This window comes from Artemia sp. Qi Xiang Cuo, chromosome 12 (genome assembly GCF_049724085.1).
Source record: "Artemia sp. Qi Xiang Cuo chromosome 12, ASM4972408v1, whole genome shotgun sequence".
NCBI classification, from domain to species: domain Eukaryota; kingdom Metazoa; phylum Arthropoda; class Branchiopoda; order Anostraca; family Artemiidae; genus Artemia; species Artemia sp. Qi Xiang Cuo.
In genome coordinates, this window is record NC_142805.1 from 67,735,490 (window position 1) to 67,742,049 (window position 6,560).

The 6,560-nt window shown below is 33.0% G+C and overlaps 1 long non-coding RNA gene across 4 annotated transcripts; it reads right to left on the reverse strand.

The window, feature by feature from the left end:
- Positions 1 to 1,027: 1,027 nt before the first annotated feature.
- On the reverse strand, positions 1,028 to 6,190 carry LOC148946430 (uncharacterized). 4 transcript variants are annotated; one of them, XR_016142539.1, is made up of 3 exons: positions 6,036 to 6,190; positions 4,826 to 5,109; positions 1,028 to 1,354 (listed from the first exon to the last, which is right to left on the reverse strand). It is a non-coding gene; the product is annotated as an uncharacterized LOC148946430 (long non-coding RNA). The 4 variants fall into 4 exon arrangements; XR_016142537.1 differs by having other exon boundaries at positions 1,028 to 1,357; XR_016142538.1 differs by lacking the exon at positions 4,826 to 5,109.
- Positions 6,191 to 6,560: the final 370 nt, after the last annotated feature.

Genomic DNA, 6,560 nt, shown 5'->3' on the forward strand with positions numbered 1-6,560 from the left:
ATATATATATATATATATATATATATATATATATATATATATATATATATATATATATATGTTGAAGTTGTATGTGTGAATTTGCTTTTGCTTTGTTTGATTTTGTTCCTATTTTATCCTAGATTTGTTTATAATTGACGTTCTTATTTGATCTTATTGGTTTTGTCGATATTTGTCTCGTACTATTGTTTTCTTTTCTTTTTTTTTCATATATTTTGCTTCGTCCTTTTCAAGTTTTTGTAGACGGGTTTTCAGTTAATAAATAAATAATAAACAGATGTGAGAGTGAAAAAGATTTTTTTTTCTTTTGTGATAAGAAAGAAGACGCAGCATCCTTATGCATTTTGTGTCAAACTATTCATTTTGTAGGTAGCCAGGGTCAATAAACCATTATAATAGACGGGGACTACACTGGGTATCTTCGAGGGTATATCTGGGTATAATAGACGAGGACTACACTGGGTATCTTACTCCATCTGATCTCATTAGATGGGGGCTGGGAAACAAATAATTGGGGATCAAATGCTAGAACTATTCTGTGTGAATCATACTTGGTTCAAAAGAAGGATTCACTAGTGCCAGCGAGGACGACCTGTCAAAAACCTGCAATGTTTGGATAGGTAAAATGACACGGATTCCAACCATACAATTGTCAATAAAAGGCCTTATACCTTACTGGTTCAGGACACGTGCGGAGGCTTAGATAAAATAAATGTGATGGTAATGATGATGATAAAGATCAAAAATGGTAAAATTACTTTTCAAGTTTCCAGAGGATTGCTACAATTTCTATCACATATTTGGTATGCATAATTTACAGCAAATAATTTTGTTAAAACTACACTACCCTTTAATACATACTTGAATTAAAATGAAATTATAATAACGAGGCAATTTTTTGAATCTAGACTTACAGAAATGATTTTTTTTTTAATACACTGTACATTATGGACTTTTATTAGTATGTGTATAAGAAAAAAAATTCCTAGCGTTCACTGATTAAATTAAAAATTTACCCATAATAGTATTCTTATATCAGCTTATATATAATTTATAGAAATTACAATATACAAAAGCTACGGGTACAACTAATAAAAACGATAAAATGCAAAATAAATTTAAGAGAATATTTCGTTGAGAATCTGACCGGCGCTTGAATTATTTACTAGCGATTCTTCTTCTAAAATTTTTTCCAATTCACGGTCCAGGTTTGTCTTCGAATCAGATGTCATAGAATGCCCTGCTTTGGACGGTACAACTTCAGGACCCATTGCCTTCCTTATTCCTTGGACTGGTACAGCCTTATCCGGGTTAGTTGATTTTATAACTTGAGTTAGACTATCAGTTATATTTTCTGCTGAAAAAGGAAGGATATAACAGCATTTGAATGTTCTTAAGTGAGCGGTTCACAAAAAAAATAACAGAATTTATAATTCAACCCAGAATTACTTTCATTTATGCAGCATCATTGTAGATTGATATGACTTTATCCGGGATAGTTGATTTTGTAACTATTTTCTAACGTATTAGAAATATTTTTAGCTGAAAGAAAAAAGCAATCCAGAAGTATAATATTGTTAACTTTAGAGCTATTTTTTATATAAAAACAAACATAAGATAATATTTTAGACCGATTGGGCCAGATATGATAGTAAGAACAATCAAAAGAAGCCCTACTTTTTACATATTGGCCTAATCCAGAAGATCGAATTGGGCAGTAGGGAAGAGGGCAAAATTTGGCCTGTGCCCTCTAGATCTTTCCATCCTCCCCCTAGATTTTGAAAAATAGCTTTTTGGGGTATTTTCATTTAAAAAACTAACACAACAAAAATCATTTAGATATTGAAAAATATATATATCCCCACCCCCTTCCCAATTTTCGTTACTTGACGCCATTGGTCTGATCTTATTTGTCTCTTTTGATATTTTTCTTAGTGAGAATTAACTGCTTTCAAATGTTTACAAATAAACAACTCGGAAGAAAAAATGACAAACTGGTAATTTTAATTCAGAATTGTTTTTATAGGAATGTAAAGTTAATTTTACAGCTGGAGCTGCACTGTGATTAATCGAAGAAAGGAATCTGGAAACGACAATCGGGTCTATGGCCAGTAAAAAGAAACCGAAGACAACAAAAATCAAATTGATATTTTGCCCGAAGGCGTCTTAAGCATAGAAAAAAAATTGGCAAAAATCATAAAGCAATTAGAATCAAGGAGGCACACTTGTGCCTCTATAAAGAGGCGACCCACCACAATGTTAAGCGATTTCAGGTCCTAGAGGTCGCAGAGAGACGGCGGTAATCGCATTTTGTAGCCCAAGCTCAAACTAAGAAACTTGCAAAATTTCATCCTCCTCCGACTTTATCTTCATGGGGTAAACTGGGCCGGAAGTTTGGACCCTCCCACCACAGCCCCCTTTAACGTTGTCCGATTGGGCTGAAATTTAGAAGTTAAGCTTTCCTAGAGCCCGGGAGCTTATCCTCTAAATTTCAGCTCAATCCGATCACTCCTTCCCTGTTTTCAAAAAAACAAATATAGCCACTTAAAATTCATTTCTTTTTTTTTCTTAGCCACGCCTACAGGCCACAGTTGGCAACGGATCCGGGTGAATGAGGACTCATTTGAAGCAGAATTGGACCTGTTAGGGCCTTTTGATATTTTCAGACCGAAAAAATTATCACCCGAATTTACATTGTCGAAAAACCTTCTTTTCCCATATTAGCCCATGTTAATTTTTCCGACCACAACCCCCCTTTAACGTTGTCTGATCGGACTGAAATTTAGAACATAATCTTTCCTGGGGCCTGGGAGCTTATCCTCGAAATTTCAGATCAATCTGGTCACTCCTTCCCTGTTTTCCAAAAACCAAATATCAAGTTTTTTGGGAATTTGCTTGCGTTGAAAATAGCTTCCATATACTAAAACACAATTATTGCTGTGTCTGTATAGTCTTGCAGTTAAATTTCAGGCTTTCAGGTGGAAAACTCGGATTCGGTTCACCATCACAGCAATTTTTTTAATACTGAATTCAAACTTTAAAAAGAAACCCAGTTTCTTTTTTAAATTATTTGAAAAAAATTACGTTTTCTAAAGAGTTAAAGAGGCTGAGTTACAAGGAGCAATAATAAGTAATAAACTGTACAAAAACGTGCAGAAATTATTTGAAAAAAACTACGTTTTCTAAAGAGTTAAAGAGTCTGAGTTACAAGGTCGAACCTTAAAACGTACAGGGATTAGGAGGCACAGTTGAGGGGCTGCCGCCCCCAAACCCCCGCTTTCGCAGCCTTTAAATAAAAAAAAAAGTTTTTTAAACTGAAAGTAAGGAGCGACATTAAATCTTAAAACGAACAGAAATTATTCCGTATATGAAAGAGGCTGTGCCCTCCTCAACGCCTCGGTCTTTACGCTAAAGTTTGACTTTCTCACAACTCTTTTTTTAAACAATAAAAACTTTAGCGTAAAGAGCGAGGCGTTGAGGAGGGCACAGCCTCTTTCATATATGGAATAATTTCTGTTCGTTTTAAGATTTAATGTCGCTCCTTACTTTCAGTTTAAAAAACTTTTTTTTATTTAAAGGCTGCGAAAGCGGGGATTTGGGGGCGGCAGCCCCCAACTGTGCCTCCTAATCCCTGTACGTTTTAAGGTTCGACCTTGTAACTCAGCCTCTTTAACTCTTTAGAAAACGTAGTTTTTTTCAAATAATCTAAAACTAAAATAACATAAAGTAACTGGATTATAAATTGAAAATTCAAAATAGACTTAATTATTTCGTTGCAACACAATCCTATGGTTAGCCTTAGATATTTTCATAACCTTTCACTATGTTTAATATGGTAATAAATATGATTAATATGTATTAATATGGTTAATATGTTTAATGTATTAACATATTTAATATATTACTTAATATAACAAATTAACTAATAAAATTATCTAATGTATCAATTTAATATATTATTTATCAATATAACTTATTTTCTATATAAATTAATTAGAATAATTAATATATTAATATGATAATAATAATAATCAGAATTAATATTAATTATGATTTTACTACGACTAATATTTTCAACTAGGTAGGTAGGTAGGTACAGGTTTATTCATAAATCTGTTTCATAGCACTTGCTAAATTACACCGATTTTTAAAAACTCAAGGAAAAACAAACAAAAAACAAAAAAAAAACGAAAAAAAACAAAGGGTAAAAATATCAGCTCATGTTATACATTTTAAATAAGAGAAATAAGAGAAGATACAGCTACTTTCAAATAACTGTAAATGGGAAACTAAAAAACTAGGACGTACGCAGGGGGTGGTTAGGGTCTCGAGGCCACCTGAAATCCAATATTTTCATGAAATTTTTGGGCAATTATTCAAATTGTCCAATAAAGTTAGTTTTCTTTATTACTGTCGCACCAAATTTTTTGTTTATTATTGTCCTCCTTGAACTAGGATTTTGTGTTTTTCTTCTTTTTAGAATTGGTGATAATGATCAAACAGCTGATTAAGTATATACAAATTAAACTGTATCAGAATAAGTCCCTGTATATGCATCAAGGATACGCAAATACCTCTTATTTGAACTATCCACTGTAAGCTCCTTTTTTGCAATGAAATTACAGACAATAGATTTCTATGATTGAACATAAACCTTTCTATCAGAGAAGCGCAATTTTAGTTTTCTCTATAGATTTGTTCCAAAATAATGAGCTATTTCCATGACAAGTTCGTAAAAATAGCCCAACTTTTCACTCTAAGCTCTCATTTTTTCCATTTTTTTTTTAAATACGAAAAACTACATTTATGTTATTGAAGTGAATACCTTTCAATCAAGCGCAGTTATGATCTTCTTTATAGGAAAAGAAGCCACACAAATTCTGCTAAGTTCTGCAAATTCTGCTATAATCGCTAGATAGATCCGCTGTCTAAGGATTCTCCATCTTACGAGGCTCTTACAAAAAGTGTTGAGAATACATCTCAATTTGTCTGAATACACGTACAAGAAGATTAGAACACATCATACCCTTTTTTTCTTCTCTGAGCTCCTTTCTTGGCCGTGTCCAGTAGGGCAGGGGGAGGGGGGGGGGTTGGTTTGACCCCCTTTCCCTGAAAAATATATTGGTTTCAGTTTCTCTACTGATGATGATGACTATGTCATCGAAATATCTAGGACTTTTGTATGTATTTGTTTCATTATCTAATAAAAGGACTTATCCTTGTTTGGAACTCATATTTGTTTTGGAAAGTACATGTAAAAAATATTTTGCAAAAACAAACCTTGACAATTAGACCCCCCTTCTCCATGAACAAAAACCTTTTATACGGCAGTTTCCTTATTATTAAACATAATTAAAAGAAACCACGCCTTCCTATGCTTCTTAACCAAATTCCAAACTTGTGACGGGAACAGCGGCAATAATAAGACAACTAAGAGAAATAGAATGGTGGTCTTTTTCAGTGTTTTCATTAGCATTTATACGAAGCTTCTACAAAAGTTGCAGACATCATATCTTTTTTAATTAATGCATGAGATACGAAGAAGAGGCCACACCTTTCCTCTGCTTCACTAATCTCCTTATTAGTACTCATAACACTATAGCTAACTATTCCTTCCTCATCGCTGAGGCAACAGCAATTCTGAGTCTGTAAATGGCATTGCCTCCATAATAAAATTAAGTAAAAAATACAAGCTTTTTTTAATTGAAAATTAGGAGCAACGTTAAAACTTAAAACGAATAGAAATTATTCTATACATGAGGGGGGCTGCCCCTCCTCAATCCCTCACTCTTTACGGTAAAGCTTGACTTTTTATCAAAATTGTTTAGGAACAAATGCTGAAAAACATGGGCCGTTGAGTGAAAGAAGATTTTGTTTTTCTATTTTTATAAAAATTCCGTTTTTTTGGAGTCCCATATACTATTGGGCCTTATCACTCCTTAATTTCAGTTCATTACTACGATACTAGCACTTCTTATTTGATAGACAAAAAGAAAACAAGACAAAAAAAAAAAAAGATAGGTAAAAAAAATTACCTAGCACAAACTCGGTTTCTCGTGGCTTTTGCACACTGTTTAAATGGGCTGGCAAAGGACGACTTAGTCTTTCTTTTTGTATCTTTTCCAGTTTGGCAAGCAGTCGTCCCGTTTCGTTTAATTTTGTTTGTATCGTTTTGCTTGACTTCACTTCATGCTCTAAAACAAAACACAATATTAAAGTAGAAACTACAAAAAAAAATGATAAAAAAAGAAAAAAAAGGAAAAAACCCCTTGACCCACCTCAGTCCTATTTATACCTGAAAACTATGATTTTCTAAGATTTTCTTTCATTTATTTCAAAACCAAAAAAGTTTTTATGGCAGTATCAAACTTTTGCCAGCATTGCCACATTAAACTGCAAAACTACGATTTTCTTTTAGTTATTTTGAAATCAAGAGGTTTACAATGTAATATCGAATTTTCGTCAGTGTTGCCACGGTAAACCGCAAAAACTAACAAGCAAAACTAATTAGTTGAACTTACCAACACTTTTCGTTCATAAAAAATTAAACATTAACCATT